At 41.7% G+C, this 27712-nt stretch overlaps 1 protein-coding gene across 3 annotated transcripts in view; it reads right to left on the minus strand.

Moving 5' to 3' along the window:
- The window catches only part of CDH16 (cadherin 16), a 1158846-nt gene that overhangs the window by 175701 nt on the left and 955433 nt on the right, over positions 1-27712 (minus strand). The gene's annotated exons all lie outside the window — the stretch shown is intronic.

A 27712-nucleotide genomic window follows, 5' to 3' on the forward strand; every position in this document is an offset into this window, starting at 1 on the left:
GGAGGTGACCATAGGCTCCAGAATCTTGTCCGACCACGCCCCGGTAACCCTGGAAATCCAAGTCCAGGGGCCTCCTGACCCCCACCGGCGCAGATGGACATTATATGACCCCATCCTTAATGAGATGCCACTCAGAGACGCAGTCGCAACCACGATCAACAACTTTTTCAAGGAAAACCCGAGCGGAGATACCTCCCTAGCCAACACCTGGGACGCAATGAAGGCAGTGGTGCGAGGAGATCTGATCGCCAAAGGGGCAGCCTATCACAGGCACAAACAACAAATCCGCCAGGGCCTTGAAGAAGAACTGGAGAGGGCTGAAAGGATCCACAAGGAGAAGGGCTGGACCCCTAAAACGCAGCGAGCCCTCCGCATAGCAAAAAAGAAAATCGAAGCCCACTATGCTGAACACACCGCCCATCAAATGACGAAAGCCAAACAATTCTATTATGCCAAAAATAATAAAGCAAACAAATTGCTGGTGGCCAAACTTGCCAAGATGAGAAGAAATAACACAATCGTGGGCTTACGGGATCAGCAGGGCAAGACTCAATATTCGGATCTCGACAAGCTTCAAATTGCATCGACCCACCTGACCCAGGTAATGACCGCCCCGCCCCGCAACGACAAGGAACAGAGGGGATACCTGCAAGGGGCAGCGCTCCCCCGACTGAAAAACGCAGCCCGGGATTCGTTGGAAGCCCCAATTACCGGCGAGGAAGTCGACGAGGCGATAAAATCCCTGAAGTCTCGGGCCCCTGGTCCGGACGGCTACACAGCAAAATTTTACAAAGTTTTCAAACCCCAACTCCTCCCACCCCTGGTACAGCTGTTTAATTCATTCAAAACCACAGGCTCTATAACTCCGTCAATGCAAGAATCAATCACAGTCTTGCTGCCCAAACCTGGCGGCGACCCGAAGGACCCGGCGTCCTACAGACCAATCGCACTGCTCAATATAGACGCCAACATATACTCCAAAATTCTAGCAACCCGCTTGTCCCGGATCCTGCCAGAGATAATCAATGCCGACCAGAGTGGCTTCATCACACACCGTTCAACCACTGATAACATTCGTAGAGCCTTGAATCTGGTGGAACTAGCCTCCCGAGACTCCAGAGAACTGGTCCTTCTGGCCCTGGATGCAGTTAAGGCCTTCGACAAAGTAGACTGGAACTTTATGAAGCTTGCCCTCGAGGCCTTTGGCTTTGGCCCAGAGTTCCGTGCCATGATCTGGGCTAACTACACCGCGCCCAAGACCTTGCTCAGAGTCAATGGCATCCTCTCTCCCCCTATTGACCTGACCTGTGGAACCAGACAGGGCTGCCCGCTATCCCCATTGCTCTTTGCGTTAATCATGGAACCATTCGCCCAACGGATCAGGCGAAACCCGCGGATCAAGGGCTTCCAGGCGGGTACGACACACCATAAACTGGCCTTGTATGCCGACGATGTCTTATTAACCATCACAGAACCTTGCGCCTCCCTCCCTCAGGCCTTAGCTGAGATAGAGAACTATGGAAAGGTCACCGGTTTCGCCATCAACTACCAGAAGTCAGCTGCCATGGGGGTAGCCCTTCCCCGAGAGGTCAAGGAGGCTCTGGCCCCAATGTGCCCGATACACTGGACAACTAAGAGCTTCAGCTATCTGGGGGTCCGGATCCCAGCTGACCCGGGAGACGTCTACCGGGCTAACTTTCCCCAACTGTTCACGGACCTCGAGGCTGACCTGAAACGGTGGGAGACACAGGAAATTTCACTGATGGGCCGTATCACGGCTTGTAAAATGAACTTGCTACCAAGGTTCCTATATACTTGCTCCTCGCTTCCGGTATCGATCCCGGCCCCGGCCCTTCAAAATCTACAAAAGAAAATGTCACGGTTCATCTGGAAGGGGAGGAAGCCCAGAATCTCCAAGACCACGATGCTGGGCAATGCCAGACTGGGTGGCCTCGGAGTTCCGGACCTACGAAAGTATCAGATAGCGGCCCAGCTCTCCTGCATCCGATCATGGCAGGTGCTTACCAACCGTCCGAAATGGGTGGACCTCGAACAAGCACAACTGCCGCTCCCTCTACGCTTTCTCCCGCATATCAATCCCTCCGATCGCCGCCAATGGCAGGACCTCCTGAGATCCACCAAACACACTATCACTACCTGGGATAAAGCGCTGAAACAGAAGAAAACCCCAGTGGGACTCAGCTCCTCCTCACCCGTGTTCCTGAACCCAGCCTTTTCACCTGGCCGGTCCACCCGGAACTTCAGATCCTGGATAGCGGGGGGCCTGGAGACCCTGGGGCAGCTTTTCGAAGGGGGACAGCCCTGCACCATCGGGCGATGTAAAGAACTCTTCCAACTGCAGGAACAGGACAGATTTACATACATTCAGCTGCGCCACTGGTGCTCTCATCCACAGACCCGTCAAGCCGCCACCCGGCCCCCCACGGCCATTGAATTGACCCTAAATGATCTCCCACCCAGGGGAAGCATCTCCACCCTATACAAGCGCCTTCAAAATGACTTCCTTACCTCCAAAACCCGATACATGGCTCAATGGGAGGCGGACCTAGGCCACCCAGTCGAAGACCAGCTGTGGGTTGATATTTGGTCGCGGGCTCACTCCTCTTCGTCTTGCATCACGAACAGAGAAGGCGCCTACAAAATCCTCCTCCGATGGTATTATCCTCCACTGAGATTACACCACATGAACCCTACACTCAGCCCGAACTGTTGGAGGCAATGCGGCCAGGTAGGAACTTTCTTCCATATGTGGTGGTCTTGCCCGAGGGCCCAGACCTTTTGGGAACAATGCCTAGCGATGATTACGGACATCACTAAGGTACGACTTCCCCTTGAGCCTGAACCCATCCTCCTGGGTGCCCCAGTCCCCGGGATCTATCCCAGGTCCGGTCCCAGGGCCAAACTACTGTCCCAATGCCTTCTGGCGGGCAGAAACGTAATAGCTCGCACTTGGAAAACGGTGGAGGGCCCACTAATGCCTTTCTGGTGGACGAAAATCTGGGACATCCTAATCGCGGAGAGGGTTACAGCAGCCGGGGCAGGCCACCTGCATCGTTTCGAGAACATCTGGGGCCCAATTCTAGACTTTGATCGGAACTATCCAGCCTTAACGTACAAGCCCCAATTAGCCAGGAGAACCTTACGGGACGATGACTTCCAGCAGGGACAGGAAGAAGAACGATAGAGCCCGGGGGAGGGGAGGGAAGTGCAACCAGCTGTATCCTTTTTATGCCATTTGTCGTGTTTGATCAGACGTTGTATCGCTTTATCCTGCCTGTTTAAAATAAATATTTAAAAAAAAAGTCAATACTATAATGGAAACAATAGAGTACCCATAGTCAATGGGAACTCCTGTCCCCTGCACACCTTTATATAATGGAACACATTTCCAATCAAGAATAGGTGCAATATTCTTGTAACTATATTCGCAATTTGAAAAACACAGTTTATAAAATCATCTCACTTGTTTCTTATATATATATACTTCAGGATCAAATAACTTGATAAATGTTTTATTGTACACAATTCAATCTCGTGGAGTTACAAAATAAAAAAACAATAACTAATACGTTTGAAACAGAGCTCTATGCATTTTGAGAGTAAGCCTCTCTTCTTCAGGAGCGAAAGTAAAATTTCATGTTCAAAAACAACTCTACATTTTCAAAACATTTTTCAAATTTTTTTTGTGTGCCACTTTTTAAACAGCATATTCAGCACGATGACAAACAATAGTCTCTTCAATGTTCCTTAATTTTGTTGTGAATTAATGCAAACTTCATCTATTGTTGTTACCATTTGAATCAGTGTTCTGTACACTTGTGAATAATATGTTGAGTGTACATTAGTAATTGTGAATAATTTCCAAGTACGAACAATCTATCAAGCACTAATAAATCCACGGCTAATGAATCCTGCTACCTGATAGTGAATTAGATCTTCCTCTCTCTGTTATGAGCGGGACAATAACCCATGTAGATTGGATTCAAATTCCTGTCTCCTAAAATATATTCGTAATACCCATTCCTGTCTATTTACTATAAATGTTTCACGGAGTAGGATATACAGTAGACTTAAATTAAATAAAAACATTTCTGATGTCATCTTTGATGTCCTACGTGTTAGTCTTAGCAGTGCATGGCGCGAGTTATGGTTGCTTAGCTTACCATAACTGGCGAATTTCAAGGGTTTTTCAGTTTTACTTGGAACCATAACGTCCCTTTCAGGTTTTTTTCACTGAATTTCATAGGTTTTTAGTAGGGCAACTTAACCATAACATCCCTTTAACAAAGTTTTTTTACTGAATTTCATAGGTTTTTGGTAGCTCAACCTAACCATAATACCCCTTTAACAAAGTTTTCTTACTGAATATAGATATAGATAATATACATTTGATGAATGTTTACTAGGATTCCTTTAGCTTACATACATATAACATAGAAAATACTGATTTTGATATCCGCGGACCGTACGCATGTCCGCGGACAGACACGCTCACCATCAACACTATCCAAAAACTCAGGGGGTTTCTTACATTATTGTATCATACAATAAAAACACTGAACATGTTAAAAAAGCACCACATAAATACATTATATTTAATAATAAATAAGAAGTGGAAACTGTATATGTAAGACACCAACCAGCCACTGAAATAGTGTTTGCAATATAATGGAATATACCAAAACAAAATAAAAATGCCTCCAACAGAATTACCTCACAGAAACTGCACAGCAAAAAGCAAGAGCATACCTACTCCGCAGTAACACCAAAAGTATGTAAGAAACTAGTAAGTGCAATACATTTATTTCATATATTTATAAACTTTCTGTATTAGGTACACTAAAACTAATATTTTTTTTTTATACAGAAATGTCCAGTACTTTGGAATGGCTGGAAGAAAAATTCCCAGAAGATGAAATGAGTGAAGACAGTGATACTAATGGTGGACACAACCTTTCTCTATATAAGCCAATTAATAACCATTGCTTTATGTGTACTTAACACATTTTTTAACAGACCATACATAAATCACAAATAATATACCAAGAGAGAGATTAGAAAATACACTACAACGAATGGAACTAAAAATTGATATGTCAATGTTATTCTTATAAAACAGTTTGTGGAGGACCACATTTAAGAAAACATTAAATATCACTGTCCCATATGTACCTGTTCCCCCTCTCCATGTTCCAGCCAACTATCCCCAAACCCTCCCCAGCAAGAAAAACTTCACGATGAGACTTCCATCCCTTCCTCTCCTCCCATACATCATGTCCAAACCCCTAATTCCACTGTATTTGTTTTAGTTTCTGCTTCCCCCTCTCTTTCGGAATTTGTATACTGTTATACAACAATAACATTTTAAGTGTGTTCTTACTATATGCCTGTGTCTTATTTTTTTTTTAAAAAGCAGTTAGGGTGGCCGCGGACAGTGTTGGTGTCTGGGATGTCTGCAATTAACCAAAATAGGGGTGTCCTAAGGACACTATAGCTGTTCGTACAGTTCATAATTAAAATGGCGGTGTCCTTAGAACACACAAGATGTCCGCCTGTCCACAATTAACCAAAATGGGGGTGTCCTAAGGACACTATAGCTGTTCGTACTGTCCGTAAATTAAAATGGTGGTGTCCTTAGAACACCCGCGCACATGCACACCACACCCTTGGGTCCTACGAACATTGCACTTGTCCGTAACTGTCCGCCGCACGTGTGTCACACTTTTAATTAGTTTGGGGACCCGAACACTGCCCGTAGAACACCCGCACGCATGCGTATAACGACCCCGCGCATTTGGTGTCCCATGGACAGCTGTCCTATTCGCGATCGTCCGGGCCACCGAACATTTAAAAAGTGATTTTTTTTTAGCAATCCAAGGTATTTTCCAGTAAATGTTCACCATTGCACATGTTCCAGACAATGTCCCTGGCGATCTACATACTTTTTGGAACTTTTTGAGTCCTTTCTTGGTGTTCGATCTGTCTGCGGACAGTGTGGGTGTCCGTGCAGCACGCACCTGCACCCCTATAAAAAGCCACACCCCAGAGCTCATCCTCATTCTGTCTTTCTACTACTGCAGATTGACCTGCATTTGCTGCTTTTGCTGCTCTTGCTGCTTTTGCTTCAGCTAACCTGATGGCATCCAAGGCTGCTGCTGGTGCTACTCCTGTCTCAGCACCACCCCCAACCCCTCCTCCACCACTACCTCAGCAAGGGTCTGCAGAGGGGAACAGGCGTGAGGATGCAGAGGAGGGTGAATAGGATGTGGAAGTCCCTACTACTAGCACTCATCATGAGTCTTGGGTGTGGCGGTTATTTACCACTCTTGATGGAAAGCCAAAAGCTTGTGCGAACAAGGTGATCTGCACTCAGTGCCGCATGGTGCTGGATCGTGGCAAGCCTGGTTCGTATAGCTATGGTACTACATCAATGAAGCGACACCTAAGGTTGTTCCACATTGGGGCTATTCGTAAGGTTGTACCTTGCAATAAACATAGTAGGTTGAGTTCCTCTGCAGCATCCTCTTTTTCCGCTCCTGCCACCACAAGAGACACTCCTGTGGGACAGCGAATCCCTCCAGCTGCCTCGCAGGCCATTCATGATGCTGTTGTCCCTTACCTTTCGAGGGTCACAATATTGTGCATATACTGCAACACAGTACTCTGCAGGGGGGGAACCTTCAGAGTGCTTTCGAGACAGCGATCAAGGATCACGAGAAGTAATGCCCACTACCTTAATAAGGCCCAACCTACAACTTCCTCTCTCCACCTGCCCTTTCTTATCCACATGGTTGGTGTCCCTTCCTTACCCTCCTTTCCCCTCCTTTCCTTGTGTGTCATGTTTAAAAAAACAAAAAAATATAAAACAACAACCCCCCCCCAAAAAAGGCTCTTTACAGAGCCGCCCTTCACAGTTCAAAATTAGAAGTGACAAATAAATACTGCAGGGCCCTGTGAATTTTTTAGAAGTCCGCAGACAGTCCACGGACAGTCCGCGGACATTACATATTTTGGGGGTACTGCCCTATCAGAACCATTGCACTTTTCTATGGGAGGAAGTGGTGGCTCCGAACAGAGCCTTTTTGTGGTGTTTTTTTGTGTTTCAAAAACTTCAAATGGTCAACACCAACTGCAAAATGGATTGCTATAATTCCAATAAAGGTCGCAATGCATTGTGTATATTTCGCAAAAAAATCTGATTGCCGGTATAAGTAAGATGCACTCCATCTCTGCAAAAAATGTGTGTACTACAAAACATAATGTTTTCATTCTGAAAAGAAGACATATCAACATCTCTCAACAAGGCACAAACAGCCTTGTTAACATTATGCCTTGCTTTCTCCATTTGTGGACAAAATGAAACAGAACGCAGCCACATTTGTCTCTGTGCAATACAGGAAAAAATTACTCTGGAGTTTGGATGCATTTCCATGACTTTCCCAAGTCCTTCTTTCATTGCAAATTGCAAAGAGATTCCGATATATGTCCTAAACTGTTCCCTCCACAATGAATAATAATAATGTCTGGATGATGCTGTGTCATCAAAGTAGCACAGAGAGGTACCAAATCCAGCCACTTCATTCCACACACTCCATGCCAGTGCACTTCCACATGAGGAAATCCAAGATGTGCAGCCACTCCACAGCGCTCTGCATGCACCGCCAACCAATTTATCTACAAATCTCTCAAAATCCAAACAATCTGCTTTCTGAAACAAACAGCCATAGCTATCTGCTCTCCTCTCAGGAAAAATACTTTCTGACAACACACCCTGTAACCCCTATTGACCAATATCTTGCTCTGCTCAGTCTCATTTTCATGCCTCTCAACCCCAAAATCCCTGTATGTAATAAGCGCTGTCTGCGGAAAACCGCGGTGTCCGTGGACAAAACATAAAATCTGAGAGTGGGGAATGAAAATTTAAATAGTGTATCCCATTTCTTCTTTGAGGTTGGCTCTGAAAAGAACCTTTTTTTTTTTTAAGATGCTTCAGAAACACCTTTTATTTTGTACTTTTTTGTTTTTTTTTTCCTTATTTTCCTCCAAAAGTCTTCACATTAGCTAATCCAAATCAATCCTTATGTTCCAAAAGAGCATGGCATTTCCCATAAAAGATAAAGATATGCCATCTTCTTTAAAATAAACAACATTACCAGAATCAATGTTCCCATTATTACAAAAGAACATGCCAGCTCTAAGCATGAAAGCAAACATGCCTCGGTTGATTGCACACCTAGACATATTTTGCTGAGGACAAAAAACAGAACTATTGTCCTATATTGCCGTAGGTACTAAACCAGAAAAAATAACCATGGCATTTGGAAATATTTTCATTACTGCCGGAACCAAGTGTTCCAGATCTTCCAACAAAGTAGGGGCACTGACATAGCCCAAATGCAAAGCACCACAGTGCAAAACAACTACATGTGGACTGTTCACCCTCCCATATCTCCAAAAACTTGTACAATTCCCTGAACATTGAAACCAGGCACAGTGCACCACACCACCTCCACTCCTTTAACATCAAAATTGTTGCCACATTCCTGCATTTAGCATACTGCTCCAAACCATGCACAAACATATCTCCAACCACCAAAACCCTAATTTTCTCCACCTCTGTCATGTTCACTACACACAGCCTCTTTCAGCAGAAACCACAACCTCAACACCTGATTGGCTGATCCCGTCAGTCTTATTTCCAAGCCAGATATGTTGAGAAGTCCCGTATGTGGCACGCCCTGTCCACGGAGAGCTGCGGTGTCCGCAGAGTGCATAACACTGGGGCAGCCCTTCTACCCTTTCCACTTCACTCTCTGCACCATTCCCTCATTGGCTACTGTTAAGCAGTCACACAACCATCTACCAATCACATCCAAGAACTCTACATCTAACTCCTTCATCACAGATCAGCACTTTAGATGCACTATTGATCACTGTCAGTACAATTGGGATGTGACTGCAAAAGACCTACAGCAATAACTACCATACAGCTCCCCAAGATTTCTACTTGCAGATTCATGCACATCCACATGCATGAACACAGCCTACAGGTATAACAGTACATGTACAGCTCTTATAGGAATACATATAAACAGAGTAAATGCCACTTACCCTGTATAAACTGTAAAATGAACTTACTGTAATTTCTCCCATCTGCTATGAGCAAGTGTCACTTGCAAACCTGTCTGCTCTCCAAATTTTTGCTTACACACACAGCTATCTAAAACAATGTTGTTTCATATTAAAAGATGGGAGAAATAACAGTCTAATTATAGAAAAAGGATTTCTAGTGTGTTATAAAATTACACGCAGCCAGGATGAGTACATGCATCTTCATTCATGCACACAGACATACAATATCATTAGAAAGGCTCCCAGCTGCACCAACACCGTTGCCTCTACATCAAATCCTTATACTTTATTTCCCACACCTTTACAAATGCATACATTGCATGCTTTTCTGTACAATCTCTGCCATTTACCCTGTAAAAATAGCAAAAAAATGCATATGATTATCTCCTAACAACCATTAACATAGCCTTAAAAAAACAGGTAAGTATACTCTATACATTTACTATTATACTCATTTGTAAAACATATTTAACTAACAGATTCTAAAATATAGAGGTTGCACATAGGCAAAGAAAAGTGCATGTGCATACTATGCCCAGTAATCAGAGAGCACTACTACTACAAAAACAAAAAAATCAATGTCTACATTAACAAAAGTGCTATAAACACACATATTCACTAACCTCTTTCTTTTACAATTGCAGTGAAGACCATTCTCCTGAAAAGCATCAGCGTCTGAAGTACGAACAAGAACTAGAAGAAACCTACTCTTTCCATACAAAAAAGTAATAACAATACTAACATAATGTTCTAACTGTTACTCAAACATACTAACATGTTAGTATTGTAGAACAAACATGTGTATTAACCCTCTACCATTAGATTTAGTATTAGTGCTTCCCCTTACCCGCTGCATACTTTATATTGTCATGTGAAGCCCAGTATAGTAACACACAAATACAAGAATAGCCCAACTTGATGTAGCTGCTCATTGCACAATCACACACCTCCACAAACATCCTTACCATCATACTCAGACACTCATGCACAAAGCAGGCATACACTGCACAACAGCCCAACCCACACTTTATTTTTTTCCCCAACAGACCCAAAAGAATGCCTTCCAAAAAGCAACTCTGTAGAAAGCAATGCAGATGTAGAGCAAATCAAAATAAAAGTGTCCAAAATAAGCATCCATCTCTAGCAGATTTTGTACAAACAGTTCAAACAAAACAGCTAATATAATCATTAAGCGAAACAAAACAAGCTTCCAGTACAGAAACTTTGCCTTCTCTATCAAAATGTGAAACGAAACAGAAAGTGATTAACAAGACTTCAGCTACCACTACTGCTAACACTGCACCTATAAATCTTGATGTAGTGGCAAGTAACCATAGCAAAAACAATGTTTTACAAAAAATGGTCTGCCACAGAGTCCTTCAGAACCTTATAAAAACAGGAGAGAAATCATGCACAACCCTTAAAACCTACCGTAGAAAATGAATCATAGAAGCTCTCATACACAGTGAAATCCTTCTCAAAAGGAAGTTATTTATTTTAGTTTTAAACAGAATGAAACCACTAACAAAACTAACTACTAAACTACAAAAAAGACTTCTCAATAAACGGAATATCAACAAAAATAGCTTCTTAAACATCTGTGGAGGTGAATGGAGTCACACCACGAGCACAGAACCATATTTTAATGAAGAAACTTATAAACAAAAGCAAACAAACCCAATTGCCATACATAGCAGTGGACGAGGGTATGAAAAACTTAATAACACCATTATGGAACAAGAAACTCTGCTCACAAAAATATCCCCAGAAAACTCTGTATCACCTCTCCATTCCACTGAACCAAAATGTCCAGTCTACAAATGGCCGTGCACATCAATGTGCAACATTGCCAAAAAATCTTTTAAATCTTTATGCCAGTTCCTCAATCAGAATGTAAAAAGCAAAGACAAATTCAAAATGAAACTACTACAAAATTTGGATGCCTGTCCAGTGCTCAAATACACAGGACTACAAGGACATTCATTAGCCTGCATTTAAGGACCTATTTGTAAAAGCACCTTTCATCATATCAAAATTATATCAACACATCATTCACCTATAAGAAATCTGGTCCATAAACTCTACTATGCTAAAAGTCCTGCTTTAGCACTTGCCAATTTAAATAACAATCTTTTACATGGTACAACCAAACAACTACTCGAAGAAATAGAGCATAGCCAAAGAAAATATTTTGGAAGTGAAAGCAACTTAAAAAATACAATAGCTTTACAACAAACTAGCAACTACTGTACAAATAGCAACCTTCTATTACCCACATACAAAAAAGAAATACTAAAGTTTAAAAATACATCTGCTGAAGTACCAAACCATCTGTGTGTGTGTTGCCGCAGGACTTTCTATAAAAATAGCACAAAAAACTGTAGACATAACGTACAAAATAGAAGTCAATGAAGATTCCAAATGGTTCCAATTAGCTCTCTACCGTATAGCAGAAAACAAATACGAAATTACTTATCCGTTAATACTTTGCAGTTACTGCACTGCAAAACTTGACAAAAACAACCAAAATCCTTCACGTGGTATCACAAATAACTTGGAATTATTTTCACTACAAAAACCCCTGCAACAACTCAATTTATATGAGAGCATCATAATTCAAACAGTGCACCCATTTCGAGCAATAATACGCCTTCAACCAAAAACAGCAAAATTACCTCCCTCTGAATTAGTGAAAGGCATTTGTGGCATAGTAATTTATTTACCATTAGATCTTAAAGAAAATGTACACACTCTAGGAGTGCAACGGCCAATAGAGCAATCTTCAATTGTCTGAGTATATGGCGTACCTACAAAAGACAAAACAATTCGGCAACAACTTTTAGACTTACATAAAGTTAGACAAGCCCTGTAATATCTAAAAAACAACAATGAATGCTACAAAGAAATTAATATTGAAGAAAACCTGAGAGAAACCATTGAAATAATTCAAGCGTCACCAGAAACTGGTCAATTTCAACTTCTAAATCCTGCTACAGAATCCAATATTTTAGACCATTATACAATTCATCCTTTACACTCTAAAGACACTATAGATGATGCACTGGAAATGTACCAAATGCGACAAGCCAAATGATCTCCAATCAGCATCAGCATATGGGAAAAAAGTATAGAAGCACAGGCCTTTCCTCTACTCTTTCCTACTGGAAAAGGAGGAAGGTACGATTATAGACCCACACAGATAACAGCATCAGAATATCGCTCTTTACGAATGTATTCTGACGACCCCAGATTCAGAAAAAACGTGGAATATATGTTCCACCTTCTCTTTGAAAGTGAACTAGCAACTCTATACTACGGAGTTGCACACACATTAAAATCAGGTACTCATTTCCAAAATATGTCAGCTATGCAATTATTACAAAAAGTGCAAGAAAAAGATGAGGTTTTACAGTCAAGTATTACAAATCTTTTAGCAAACATGCGTGGTACAAAAGAATACTGGTTCCGACATCATGGAGATATACGCTGTATGATAAGAAACCTTGGCCCACCCACTTGGTTTGTTACATTAAGTTGTGCAGAATATGCATGAGAAGATTTACATGATTTCCTATGCATAGCAAACAAAAACAATACAAACATAGATATAAAAACACCAGGAGAACTTTGCTCTCTAGATCCTATAAATGTATCAAGATATTTCCATAATCGCTTCATTGCTATGCTACACTTTATTTGTAATAAGACTGTTCTTCCCCTCGGAAAAGTGCAACCCTTCTTTTGGAGAAAAGAAAGCCAAGCCAGGGGAGCACCACACATCCACATGCTATTATGGTTTAAAGATGCTCCTAAATTTGGTCAGGACAGTGAGGCCACTGTTTTGCAGTCCATAAAAAAATATGTCACGCTTGAAATCCCTTCATAAACAACACATAGTGACCTTCATGCACAAATTTTACAATTTCAAAGACACAAATCTGGGAAATATTGTTGTCGCAAATATAAAAACAAAGGGAAATACTACACCAAATGCCACTTTTGTTTCCCTAGACCAGTTTCAACAACAGGTCAAGCAAACAACTTCATGTCTTCAGTCAGACATAGGGCCTCATTACACGGAAGGCGGTAATGGTTAACGGCCACCGTTAATGGTAACGGTGACCGTTAACCATTACCGCCTTACTACGAGGTCCCTTAGTGGGTTGGTGCTTTAACGCCTGCTTTTTGCAGGCGTTAAAAACCAACCCGCTAAGGGACCTCGGAGCTAATTACGGCACCGCAAAATTGCGGTGCCGTAATTAGCGCCTTCCCCATTCCCATAGAGCCCTATGGGGCAGAAATGGGAATGGGGAAGGGCAATGGCGGAAGGGGGATTTACCGCCCCTCCAACCTTCGAATGGGGCGGTAAATCCCCTTTCCGCCAAGGCAGTGCCGGTATTTTACCGGCATGAGCCATGGCGCTAATAGCGCCATGGCTCACCGCTTTCCGTGTAATGAGGCCCATAGTGTCAAAGGTAAGTCACCTAAGACCACATATTACATAGAAAGAACATAAGAATCAAAATGCATCAATGATTACAATGCAATCATTGCCCTCCTATGGAATGCAAACATAGATGTGCAGTACATTGCAGACAATTCCACTGCAGTTGCACAATATATCACAGCCTACTTAACCGAGGCAGAGAAAACAGAGCTTCGGGACCTTTGGGATGATATATCATCTGACAAAACACTATCACAGAAATTGTACAGTTTATGCATAACAATGCTCTCTCATAGAGAATGTGGCTGCTATGACGCTGCAGACTTTAACCGGTACTGCCTTGTATGGAAAATCTGACAATATATTATGGCTAAATCTTGGTCCTGCTAAATCTAGAAAAAGAGTTCTAAAATCATATGAGGACAGAGAAACAATAGCCAAAAATGATCCCAACAGCCAAGACATTTTGAAAAACAATTTACTGGACACATACTACCCAAATAGGAGTACCACTTTGGAAACCATGAGTCTCTACCACGTAGCCCAAAACTTCACATACAATAATAATATTAAACCAGATGAAAAGAAAGGAAGATACGGAGTAGCAAATTATGAAGGCAGCTTAGTGAAATTTACCAAACGCAGCTTAATTAATCATATCAAATTGTCATTAAAAACTCCTCAACATAAAGAACTGTATTATATGTCTCTACTACAACTTTTTAAACCATGGAGAAAAGAAGAAGAGTTACTGGATACGTATGACTCCTATGAAGACGCTTTCAAAGCAAATGAAAGCACTATAACAGACGTAAACATTACACAGTACCAAACAATGTTGCACAATGAACAGCAACACGAATAAGAACTTCAGACCCACCTAGAATTGGACACACCCGACAGTAGTCAATCTTCTGTAACAAGAAGCCAAGAACCACTTGGACAGCCACTAACAGTAAATGAGGCAGAATTAGCCATGACAGAAGTAGAAAACACCACGTGTCAGTATGAACAAGCAACAGAAGACTTCGCTGTAATGAAATCACAACTGAACAATGAACAGCGTAGCACTTTCCAAGAAGTAACAAAACAAATTAAACATGGTGTGCAATATGAAAATAAAAACTGTACCTGCCAAGACTACAAACCTATACTGCTATACGTGAGTGGTCAAGCTGGTTCAGGCAAAACATTCTTAATCAAAATCACCAGCAAGTTCCTCCAACAATTGACAAACAACAAACTGTCAGCTGTTGTAACTGCCCCCACAGGTTTAGCTGCCTCCAACATAGGCAGTGTCATTTTACACCGATTACTACTCCTTCCAATAGAACACCATAACAAATTAGACTATTACAAACTTTCTACAGAAGCTGCAATGGAACTACGCAGAGTTTTGAAACAAATGAAAATGTTACTAATAGATGAGGTGATCATGTTCTCCAACCTAATGTTGGCTTTGATTCACCTCAGATTACAAGAGGTACTCAAAACAGACTACGAAGAGCTCTTTGAAGGAAAACACATTATTGTTTTCAGAGATCTTCAATTGACACCAGTGAAAGGTGAACCTATTTTTAAAACTTTAGGGCACAAACTGTGCCGTCAAACTCTTGGCATCAGAGGAAATGTCAACCTTTGGCAACATTTTCAATAAAGAGAATTAACTGAAAACATGCGCCCATCTGCAGACCCAACATACGCCAACATTTTAAAAAGTATTAGAGTTGGTATACTATCTCAAGAAGCACAATCAATATTAAAAACTAAGCACATCCATGCACTCTACGGCCATAACTCATGTACTACTGATGTCATGGAACAATTAGCACACACAATTGTCAATTGTATGTCCTTGATGCCAACTCTTGCAAGCTGTTCAAAATTCAATGAAACAATGTTGAAAAAAGAAATGCAACCAATAATTCAAATTTCCTCCACAGATAAACTGGACGAACATGGTATGACACTACCCATGTGTCAACAAGCCACAAATACCTTAGAAAACTCTTATATCCAACACAGCTGGCTTGGAGAAAATATTAAAATTATCTTTAAACTGTAGAGTAATGCTTAAACATAACCTTGACTTGGAGCAAGGACTAGTTAATGGAGCACTTGGTACAGTTGTTGGCTTTCAAACATACCCACGTGACAACAACATTCAGTTTGTCAATATTCTCTTTGACAAACTATCAGAAGTTAAAAGGATAGGACGCTCAACAGCCCACTTCCTTCTTTTCAAAGACATGTATGTATGCAGAGAACAGTTTTCACTCACTCTAGCATACGCAGTTACCATTCACAAATCACAAGGTCTTATCCTAGATAAAGCATTGATAGATATTGGTAGCAGAGTCTTAAAGAAGGCATGAGCTATGTAGAACTATCATGCTTACGTACACTTGACAGACTATTTCTCATCAACTTTGATGCAAGTAAAGTAAATGCTGATATTACTTGCATTCTAGAATAGAATAGACTGCGTTCACTCTACAACCCCATCTAAAAACCAATCCTGTTCCGCAAAAAGCAAAATGTTGTAAAAGAAAGCGACTTCAAACTAAAACAATACATGATCTCACTGCAGTTCCTCCAAAGAAAGTAAAATAAGCTAATACTTCATCAAGTACCACAACCTAAGGAGAATCTACTGCTCAAAGTAACTCAACTATATCTTAAAAGTAGCAACACACACTCCGAACAAATGACTTCAACACAGAACTGTCAGGTCTATTCAAATTTTCAAATACAACTTGTGTAAATTGCTATGCAAATGTAGCAATAAATATTCTATTCCAATTGCCACCAATTATTGAGAACATTTACTTACACAGTACAGATCAATTTTGTTTACAAATGTTAGTCCTTCATAGAAATGCAACCAACAATCCTGACAACACTTACAGTGTTCATGGAATAAGACAAGACTTGGACTACTGTGCTGCAATGGTCAAATTCACTATAAACCCACAAGAAGATCCAGAAGAATTTCTAATGTACTTACTACAAGTAATGGAAAACAAAAACATACCTAGAAATGAAATCTTCCAGTTTTCATACATGTGGAAACATACATGCACTCTCTGCAGCCATGTGGCAGAGGAACAAGTCCCTAATGAACGGCTCATGTATGTATCCGTACCTAACTGTGAATCCATTCCATTTCAGCAACTTGTACAAAATGCAATCCATGGCAGATTATGTACTACCTGCGATTCAGATAATCGCTCCACCTTACAAATACAGACACATAGTAAATACATAATAGTAATGCTTTTACGTTACAATGCAGATGGTACCAAAAACATACTGTAAGCTGACTGGATTCACACATGGTCAAGTATCACTTGGTAAGAAAACCTTTACAACAATAGGTATAATCTACCATGCAGGAGCCACAACCAATGCAGGTCATTACACTGCATATATAAAAAAGAATTGTGGATGGTTCGAATGTAATGATACTACCATTACTGTAAAACAGAGATTACCAGCAAATCTTGTGAATGCTTACTTATTATTCTTAAAACCAAAATTAAATACGTAATCTGTGTATGAACATAAGCAATACTTCAACTTCAAAACTATGCACAGTTAGAATCCGCCAACATGTATCTAACTGCCCCAAGATTCTGCAACAAGCAAACAGATAAATAAATACCACTAAAATGTAACAAGAAATAAACAGTTAGAATACACCAACAGGTATCTAACTGCCCGAAGATTCTGCAACAAGCAAACAGATAAATAAATACCACTAAAATCAAACAAGAAATATACAGTTAGAATACACCAACAGGTATCTAACTGCCCCAAAAAATCTGCAACAACCCAACAGATAGGTGAATAGCATAAAAGTAGAAATAAAAAATTAGAATACGCCAACAGGTATCTAACTGCCCTAAAAATCTGCAACAAGCCAACAGATAGATGATTAGCAAGAAACAAGAAATAAACACTAAAACAATGAAAGAAATATATTGTACGACAACATAGAAGGTTTTTTTTTTTAATCCAGCATGGATTTTGTTTTCCCACAGACCCATTGATTTAAAAAACAAACACAGAACTGAGCAAATTGCGCAGTACACTGGTTTGAATTATAGTACTTCTAAAGTACTAAATATGAGGGTTGAAAAAATACAGAAATGTCTATTATGCAATGTAATAACTCATTATAAACTACCGACATTAACATATGATCTTTTCTTTTATAACAGAGATCGAAAAAGAATGTCTTCTCCAATTACCCATGCCATGAAAAAACTGCATACAACCACAAAAAAGTCAACCAGTAAGTATATAATAAATGAACTCACAAACATCGCTGCATAACATCTAACCATACACCACAATCCAAAATGTTTACTTCCATGGGTATCTTATGCCGCAGTGCTTGTTACAAACTCTACAATCTTAACTGCATAGCCTAGTCAAAACTTCACATCCAAACTCTACAAATGAAACAGTACACAAACTTTTGGGTTGTGGATATTTGATGGGTGTTTGATTCTATGGGTATGTTATGCTGTGGTGGTTGTGGCCAGGGCCTGGAGTCTTGGGTGAATGGCCATGCACCTAAGACTCTAGACCCTGGCCACACACCGCAGCATAACACACCCATGCTACCAACCATTATGACTGTAGTATGTGGGCTGCTTATAGGGGATATTAATTACAATCAATGCTCTACTAACAACCCAAAACCAACATCATACTAAAGTAAAATTGCTAGTAGTGCATTTATTATGTCCGCCGAAAGCCGCAGTGACCGCAGACATCGCAAACACATCAGGGGCACCTGCCACCTAAACAAATACAGCATTTGACCTATCTCTTACTCCCTCACCATCCCCAAGCACTCCTACACACCAACACACTCCAAGAAATTGCATTTTTCCTCTGTTCGCCGCTACGCTGTCCGCAAATGTCAGCTGATCCAAGATGGCGGGCGCATCAAAACAATGTGACGCACCTCATGCCTCACCCCATCCAATCGGTGAACACGTTGCTTGTCCGTGGACATGACGGAAGCCGATTAACCAATCGGTGTCCTGTCTGCGGAGCGAACAGGGAAATGTGTCTGCGGAGCAGACATATATATCACACATTTTTTGAGACCTACTCTTTGGTCATTTATAAAGAAACTACTGGACGGATTTCCATCAAATTTACAAAAGCATGCTTTTGGGACCATGCCGCTGCTTCTGCCATGAATTTGGTGAAAATCCGTCCAGCGGTGTGGGCTGTAGGCGTGAGCAAAATTTAATAATGGGAAAAAAAGACGTTTTTCTGACCCCTCCTATAACTTTGCCTCCCCTGGACCAAACCTCACCAAAACTTTGCAAAAAAATTTAGTCCAGGGGGAGCGAAGTTATAAGCCGCAAAAAAAGTTCTCTTCCTATGGAAACAGCAACTTAACCATAACTACACACTACCGTGGCTGTGTAATATATATATATATTATATATATATGTCCATGACATATATATATATATATATATGCCATGGACATATATATATATATATATATATATATGTCTATGGCATATATATATATATATATGTCATGGACCAACATATCAATCCCAACCATTTCTGCCATTCTGGTGTTGGTTGGGCACGCTCATTCTGTGAAATCGTATCTGCTTCAACATTCCACATGTCTACTGTGATCAATTAAGAAAGGAAAAAAAACACTTTTATTCTGGCAACTGTGATAAATCTGGCAGCTGCAATATTTCCTCTACTACTGCCACAGGTAGCCTTCTGATTACAGGGCTATTCTTAGGATCCTGTAAAAAAGTGCGTACATCGACGTCTTTTCTAACAAGAGCTGGATAAGCTTGAAGGATAAATACAAAAACAGCAAGAACAAGTCTATGGGCATCCTCGTTTGTTAAGACCAGGGACTCAACCAAACAAATATTCAGTGAGAAACGAGTCGGGGTACTGGTCTCCTTTATCAAACTCAAAATCCAGATCAGGCATATTCACAATTCATTAATGTTTTTCTAAAGTTCATTTTTAAAAGATTCATGTAACTCTTGCCAAAGATTGCACTCCTGCTATAACATCGGAAAAGAGTGTCCAAGGGAAGTCACAGTCCAAATACAATCTACATTTTTAATCAGTAAGTAATATATCGTCCTTCTTCATTGTCATCGATCGAGTCTGCACACGATAAAATTCTTCTCCTTGTCTTGCTTCTAGATCGACAACTGTGGGAGGCTTGGTCTCAACACAGTACAATTTAGTGTCATTTAAAGGAAGCCACACTCATCTGCCTTGGACTTTTACTGCTGAGGGAGTAACATTTTCTACGATGAAAGGTCCACTGAATCTCAGCTTGTGCCACTTCCTAGTAATGTTTCTGGTCAGCATGACGTCACCAAAAAATAGTCTAGGTGCTGATAATAATTCAGAAGATATGGTTGCTGAATGGTTTTCATCTGTGTTCTGAGACCAACCCCCGTGGCGCTTGAGTTGATCTGAAATGAGAGAGATACTAGTGGTCATACATGTTAAATAATCAAGTAACTAATTTCCTAACATTGCTGCTGTGCTCTGGGCATCACTTCTACTCCTTGATGGAGGTAGATGAGGTCTTCTCATTCGCCTCCCAGTCACTAGTTCATGGGTTGTAAGGTGTTGGTCCAAAACAGTCTGATTCCTTAGGGCATTTAAAGCTAAGGGCAGGCAATATAGCCATCCCTTTTTCAACGTAAGCTTGAACTTGGCAATCCTTTCTTTAAAGAGGCCGTTGAGTCTCTCACATATCCCATTTGCCTGCGGGTGATAAGCAGAAGAAAACTTGTGCTTAATGATCAGCAATAGTCCTATCTGTTCCAACACTTCATTGACAAAATGTTGCCCATTATCGTATCTCAGCACTTCGCATACATCCCATCTCGGAAAGACTTTGTGCACTAGAAACTTTGCTGTGCAAGCGGTGTCAGGGTGTGTACACATACCTGCCTCAATCTACCTGGAGAAGGGACACACCACCACTATTAGATACCTGTATCCACTACACACCTGCAGCATATCAACATAGTCAATATGTAAATGCTGAAAAGGACCATTCAGTTGAGGAATTACTCCTCTATATCATTCCCAGTGTATGCCCAGCAGTAAACGTTTGACATACAATGCAGTTTACTAGATACAATGCAACGTGTTCTAACACATTTAGAATAAACCAGTCTTCTACAATAGTTGCAGACAGACTTTCTCTAGTTACATCCGCAGGGTATTGCAGCTGTTCAAGCGCTACCTTTAACAAAGCTATTGGCATCACTGGCTTTCCAGTGCTATGATGTCACCATTGTGCGTCTGTGGAGGATAAAGAACACCCCCTTCGTGTCCATAATTTCTTCTCTTCCTGTGATGCACTTCCTTGAATCTCCATTTGTTGAGTCTTTGGCAAATGATTAAACCCTTCTTTCACTACCATAATCGTGGCTACCTTTTCTTTGTCATTTTGAGTATCAAAACTTGAAATGTCTGGGGAACATGCAGCCCTTTTGGCTTCTGCGTCTGTGCCTTCGTTTCCTCAAAAGATAAAGTCTGTGCGCTTAGTATGAGTGGCACATTTATCAACGGCTATGGATACTGGGAGTCGAAGTGCCTTAATAAGCCTGCCCAATAAGGATGCGTGCTACACTGGAGTGCTGTCGACACAGAGGTAGCCCCTCCTTTTCCAATGCACTAGCCCTGAGTATATGGTTGACATCACGTAGGCAGAGTCACTGTACACCGTCACTTCTTGACCTTCATGTTTCTCAAGCACGACAACAAGCGCTACAAATTCTGCCACTTGTGCCGAAAAATGAGTCGGTAGTCTGGCCCTTGCTGCAATCTCAAACTTGTCATTTGCTATATGCCTTCTTACAGCTGCACCAGAATGCCTTTTTCAACTAGTTTGATCCATTTTCAAAGAACCATCCATAAAGAGAGTTCCCCCTCCTGGCAAGGCATTCTCTTTGATGCAGGGTATATATCATAAAACTCAACATAGTTTGCACAATCTTTCACATGGTTACTTTATGTCACTGGCTCAGCTATAAATGTGGCTTGGTTGACTATTTTACATCTGACAATTTTGATCGCTGGGTTCAAAATCATGACTTCATAGGCAGAAGCTCTCTGAGATGTCAAGGTACCTTTGGGTTTCTCTAAAATGGCACACAAATCATGCTCCATGAAAAGGGTCATAGAGCACCCCATCACAATACTTGTAGACTTGTCAATTGTGAATGCAGCGGCGGCCAATGACTGTTCGCAAGGAAAGTGTCCTTTCATAACTGGGTCTAGCATCCCACTGTAAAATGCTAGAGGTTTGTACCCCAATGTGGTCCTCTGTGTAAGTACCACTGTCATGACTGTCCCATTTGTGTGCGAAAATAAGAAAAACTCCTCAGCATAATTGGGAATGTCCTAAAACAGGAGTTGTACAAATTGCTTTTTTCAACTCTTCAAATCCTTCCTCCATCTCCTCAGTCCATTCTACTGTAAACATGTTCACCTGCGCTTCTTTAAAGCCTGTAAACAGGGTCCCATGTTTGAACTGCAATCAAACACAGAGGCTCTAATATAATTACATAATCCCAAACATTGTTGCATCTGCTTTACTGTATGCAGTTTTGCAGTTTTCATAATCGCCTCACCTCTTTCAGGTGTCACTTTTTTCCCTCATGTGAAAACAACTGTCCTATGTATAACAACTCTTCTTGACAGTACCGCAGTTCTTCTTTGTCTACCTTGTAGCCCTTGTCTGCTAGGACAGTAATCAACTGAATCAAGTCTTGTCTGCACTCATCTTCTGTCATGCTACAGATTAAAATGTCATCTATGGACTGTATCACAGCACTTTTCAAATCAATATTGTCTATGTCTATCTGTAAAACTCTGTTAAAGATCGATGGGGACTCAAAGTACCTGTGGGCAGCCTTCTATGTTTCAGATGAGTCTGGTGAAATGTAAATGAAGTCAAGTCTTGTGAGTCGTTGTGCAATGGGATTGAGAAAAATGCATTTTTCAAATCAATCACTGTGAAATATCAAGCTTCCACTGGGATACTGCACAGTATTGTCTTCGGATTAGGAACTAAAGGAAACTCTGCATCTACAATCTGGTTAATTGGTCTCATGTCCTGTATGAATCTCGAATTACCCTCCCTTTGATTTTTGCACAGGATACACTGCAGTGTTTAACGATGATTCTGATGGTACCAGAATACCTTGTTCCATCAGTGCTGAAATGGTCTTGAATATGCCCTTATCGGCCACTCGAGACATAGTGTACTGTCTTGCTCGAGGTAAAATTGCTCCTGGTTTAAGCTTTATTTTGACTTCCTTTACCCCCTTTAACAGTTATAAGGGCCTGGAGCGATTTAGATGCTCGGCTCCTTGTCCAAGTCTTCCTCAAAAAATGCTGGACACTGATGCATTATTGCCATTCGCTGTGGGACCTTCCTTTTCTCTAATATAATCCAATATGTAATGCTCAAAAAGAACACTACTTCATTGTATGTTGGGTCATCTCTAAACATATCATCGTTAGTAATAACAATCAATCTGCACCCTTCTTAGATAACTACCACTGTTCTCCATGGTCTACCTTCAACATCTGTTGCTTCGAGCATTGCCATTTCCCTTAGTACTATGACTGCTTCCAATTCAATAGGGATAATCTGTCCACCCTCTTCATCCGTAGGTATGTGTGGTCTGAACAAGAACTCGTCAAGTATTCTCACAGTCTTCCCCACTAAGCCAGGTAACCATGTTAATAGAAGGTTCATTCCATAAAGGAAAATCTCTGGCTCAGCTGGTATAAATTTGCCCATGTTTAAATAGTATATGCCAGGAGTGGAGCACATGATACCTTTGTCTGTAAATGAAATCGTCATGTTAAGTTCTGTCATCAAATCACTACCCAAAGTGATAAGTGGTGTCTGTCTTGAATCAAACAATGGAACAGACATATCATATTCTCCTATGGTGACTGGTAATTCACCAGTAAAAGGAACTCAACTTGTAGTTCCAGAGAAACCTTGAGCATTCATGGCATTTACCCGACATAGGATATTTTCCATCTCGTATACATGAGCAAGTAGCCCCAGTGTCTACTGGAAAAAAAAGGATTTGCCTCCTATCATCAAATCCAACCTGGGTTCCTCTAGGGGGTCTGGTGTCACAGATAGTACTGAATAGATCCAGTCACCCTGTGAGCTGTCCTGTTGTGGATACATGCATACCTCTGTACCTGTGAAAGGATTCCCTCCCACTACAGTGACATCCCCTATTGTAGGTGTCAGCAATTGTCCTGTGTTTGCATAGTGTTGTGTCTGCATGGGGGCATACTGTGACTGCCCTTGCGGTGGATTCATTTGCGCCTGCTCTGGTTGCAGTGTCTGTTGCATTCGCAGCACCTGCGTCTGATACACTGTCTGATCTTAAGCAAGCCCTTCCCTAGCTTGTGAGCTATATGAGGGAGGATAAGCTGTCTCCCTCTTGAGAATTGGCCATTCTGTACATTCCCTTGGCACCCACATATGCGTGTAATGTGCCCTGTCATCCCACAAGTCCAACATACAGGGGGAGACAGCCTAATTAGTTCCCCTTGGTTAAAACCTTCTTGCACATTTTGATTCTCCTTCTGCACATTTTGAAATCCACTTTGATTATTTTGAAATCCACCCCTTCCTCTATAGCCCATGCCTCTGCTTTGTGGTATGAACCCATAACTCCCTTGGTCCATTGGGCGCTGATTGTTTGCCTGCGATGTACCCACTGCTTGCTGTATTCACAGCCCTTCTCCGCTTGTCAATACCGCCCCTTCCATGGCATTCTTTGACAATTACTTCCTATCTAATTTAGTTTCCTCAAGTTTCTTAGTCTCATCTTTCTTCTTATTTTTCTCCTGTAGTATCCAAAAGTGATGCACCATCATCAATTGTATTTCAGCCCATGTCTTGGATAGCATTCCCACCAGTTTCTTCATCTGTCTCTGTAATGGCTCGGAAAACCCCTGACATAAAATGTGGTAAAATAATGCCACAGTTTTTTCCCACATTTGTTTCAAGAGTCTAATGCTCTTGAATGTCCTGAATATAAGCAATAGGATCTTCATCTTCCTTCATTTTACGTGTCATAATTGCACCCATATCTGATGAGTCAAGATACTGCTCCCTGAGCACCCTTCATACATCTGCTCTACAATTATTAAACAACGGCCTGGCTGACCTCTTTCCTCTCTGATCAACCCTCCCAGGTCCAACTTGGGTCCTTCCTATCATCTATCTTCCTCTCCACCTGTGGTGTTCCCCAGGGGTCTAACCTCTCGCCGTGGCTTTTCAACCAATACCTAGCAACTCTCGCCCGCTGTATTGCCCATTTCTGCTCAAACTTCCAGTGCTACCCGCGGATGACACTCAACTCATTTTCAGGCTGCCCTAGGCCACCTCCTCTACTTCTCTCATCACTGATTGCCTAACTGCCATTCAAGATTGGTGTGCCGCCAACGATCTTTGTCTGAATGCCAGCAAGACTGAGATCCTCCTCATCGGCACACCATCACCTTCCTTTCCCCTCACTCTCTGGCTGGCCTCCCTTGGCCCTCCTCCTATCCCCACCTGCGTGGCCAAGAACCTTGGTGTCACATTTGATTCCACACTCCCCTTCTCCACCCACATCGCTGATGTATCAAAAAAGTCTAACTTCCTACTGCACCTCCTCAGAGGTACTCTTCCTTTCCTCTCATTCCCCGAGAAGCTCACTGTCTCCCAAGCTCTGGTTCTCTCTAAATTGGACTATTGCAACAGCCTCTTTCTTAATCTACCTACTTCTACTCTCCGCCCTTTGCAACTTATCCAGAACCGGACTGCAAGACTTGTCCTTGGCCTCAAGCCCTGGAATCGTATCTCTCCAGCTCTGAAATCTCTCCATTGGCTCCCAGTGGATGCAAGGATTAAATTCAAAACCCTCTGCATTGTCCACAAGGCTTTCTGGGGCCTGGGTCCAACATACCTTCAGCTATCCCTCTGCAAATACCTCCCTTCTCGAGCACTCCACTCCTCTACCTCTAACTCCCTCAGGGTCAGTTGTGTCTCAAAGAAATGAGCTGGGGGTAGATCTCTGTCTTCGGCTGGGGCCTCCCTCTGGAACAGCCTCCCTGCCACTCTAAAACTTGAGGAGAACCATCTCCGGTTCCGGAAGCACCTCAAGACCTTCCTCTTTGCTTCTGCCTTTGCCCCCCCTTTCCCCTGCTGATTCTACTCTCCCTCGGCACCATGCACCTGGCCATCCTCTTTCCTCCAGGCCCAGGTAGCTGCTCCTCATGCCACCCGCACGCGCTGTCTTTGGGCCACCCCATGCACTGGGGTCTGTATCTGTACCCATACAGCTCCCACCTTCTTTTTTTTGTTGTTCTTCCTGCACTTATCAGACCTACCCAGCCTCCTGCCTTAAACCCAGCACTGCCACTTGTGGCTGCACTCCCTCTGTTTGTTGCCTTTTATATATATATTAATTTATTTATTATTATTTATGTTTTTTCTCCTTTCTCTGCATTCTCCTTTTTGTTCCCCCTTCCATGCACTTCTCCCTCTCCCCCTCTTCCATGCACTTGCACGTTCTCAATGTCACTGGGCCTAGTAAGATCGTTGTTTTTGTTTCTCCTCTGTTCCCCTTCCCTTGCCTTGTCACGCTCTGAAACACTTGTGTATGAGAGCTATAGAAATAAAATATCAATATCAATATCAATACCAATACCTCTCCATTGTGCACTGTGTTTTGTCCTGTCACACTTCAATAGCCTGCTCTCCTCCACATGTCATCAGCTCTTTCTCCAATAATGGCTGCCAAGAGAGCCTTATTGTCCCCTATGGCCAACACAGGTCCTCCTGTCATCTTTTTTCTAGTTCATATATCCATTTTCCCGCACCCGATGTCAAACTCGGGAGTTTACATCTTAAATTGTCCTTATCCATTTGCAGCCATGGAATATACTGCGGGCTTGATTCTCCTTTTTCCAATAAGGGAAACTGTGTAACCCTGACCCACAGTCAGCTCCCATTGTCTGCGTGTCCATGGCAATGATGGTTATTCCTACTTCGACACTGTTTCCAACATTCGTTCCCCATCCCTTTGCAATAACAGATGTCTAAGGGTTATGATCCAATTTTTATAATTAGAATATTTTAATTAGATTTTTTTTTCTAGATCAGAAATAGTGCCTACATTCAGGGCCCTAATTATCTTACGCATATATGCTTTCCTCAGCTTTATCTCAGACAGTTAAGTATGTGAGTGGTTGGACCTTGGAGAAACAGTATTGTTCATTTTGCTTTCCCTCACCACTTTTTCTTCAAACAATGGAAAACTATCCACAGATAAAATATTAAGTTTGTCGATTAATGATGTGGAATGCCAAAAATCTTGTGTTGATTTACCAATAATGTTGAGACTTTTAGACTCCAACTAATCCAATTCTTCTGGATATTTAGCAAAAGATTTCACAGATCAGTTCCCCTAGGGATTTAAGCACCAAAATGAGACGTAGAGCCAGGATCTCATGGCCACTATACATATCACTAACCACTTTGAAAGATTTGAGTTCACAAAACAAGCTTTATGACACAATCCATATAATATCCATATGTATACATAATTGAGCCAAGATAATGAATAATTTCTGTGCTAGGCAGGCTTCAGGGGAATATCGCCTGTTACATGACCATTTACGATCTGCATACCCCAATTTTCCCAAAAATCTCTCCACTTCAGCCCTTGGTGAATTAGTTGCACCTCGTATTCATTTGGGGGACCCAAAATGTGACCTATAGATGTTGTGGGTAAATGACAATGGGAATTGAGGTCCACCACCAGTGTAACTTCTGACTCTGCAAATTCAAATACTGGTCAGTTCATTGTGGGTATGGTGCCAATATAAGTTGACCAATAAGATACGTTTTCAAGCAAGATTCTTCTCAATCTCTATTACGGCTAGTGCTTCTCTAAAATCCTGTGACATGATCTTTTCCTTGAAGCCACTACCATGCTTGATGGCTATACAAAGACCCCCAAATTGTCTGCCCCGTTCAATCTT

Source organism: Ambystoma mexicanum, chromosome 1p, assembly GCF_040938575.1.
Source record: "Ambystoma mexicanum isolate Mex_15411 chromosome 1p, UKY_AmexF1_1, whole genome shotgun sequence".
Lineage (NCBI taxonomy): Eukaryota > Metazoa > Chordata > Amphibia > Caudata > Ambystomatidae > Ambystoma > Ambystoma mexicanum.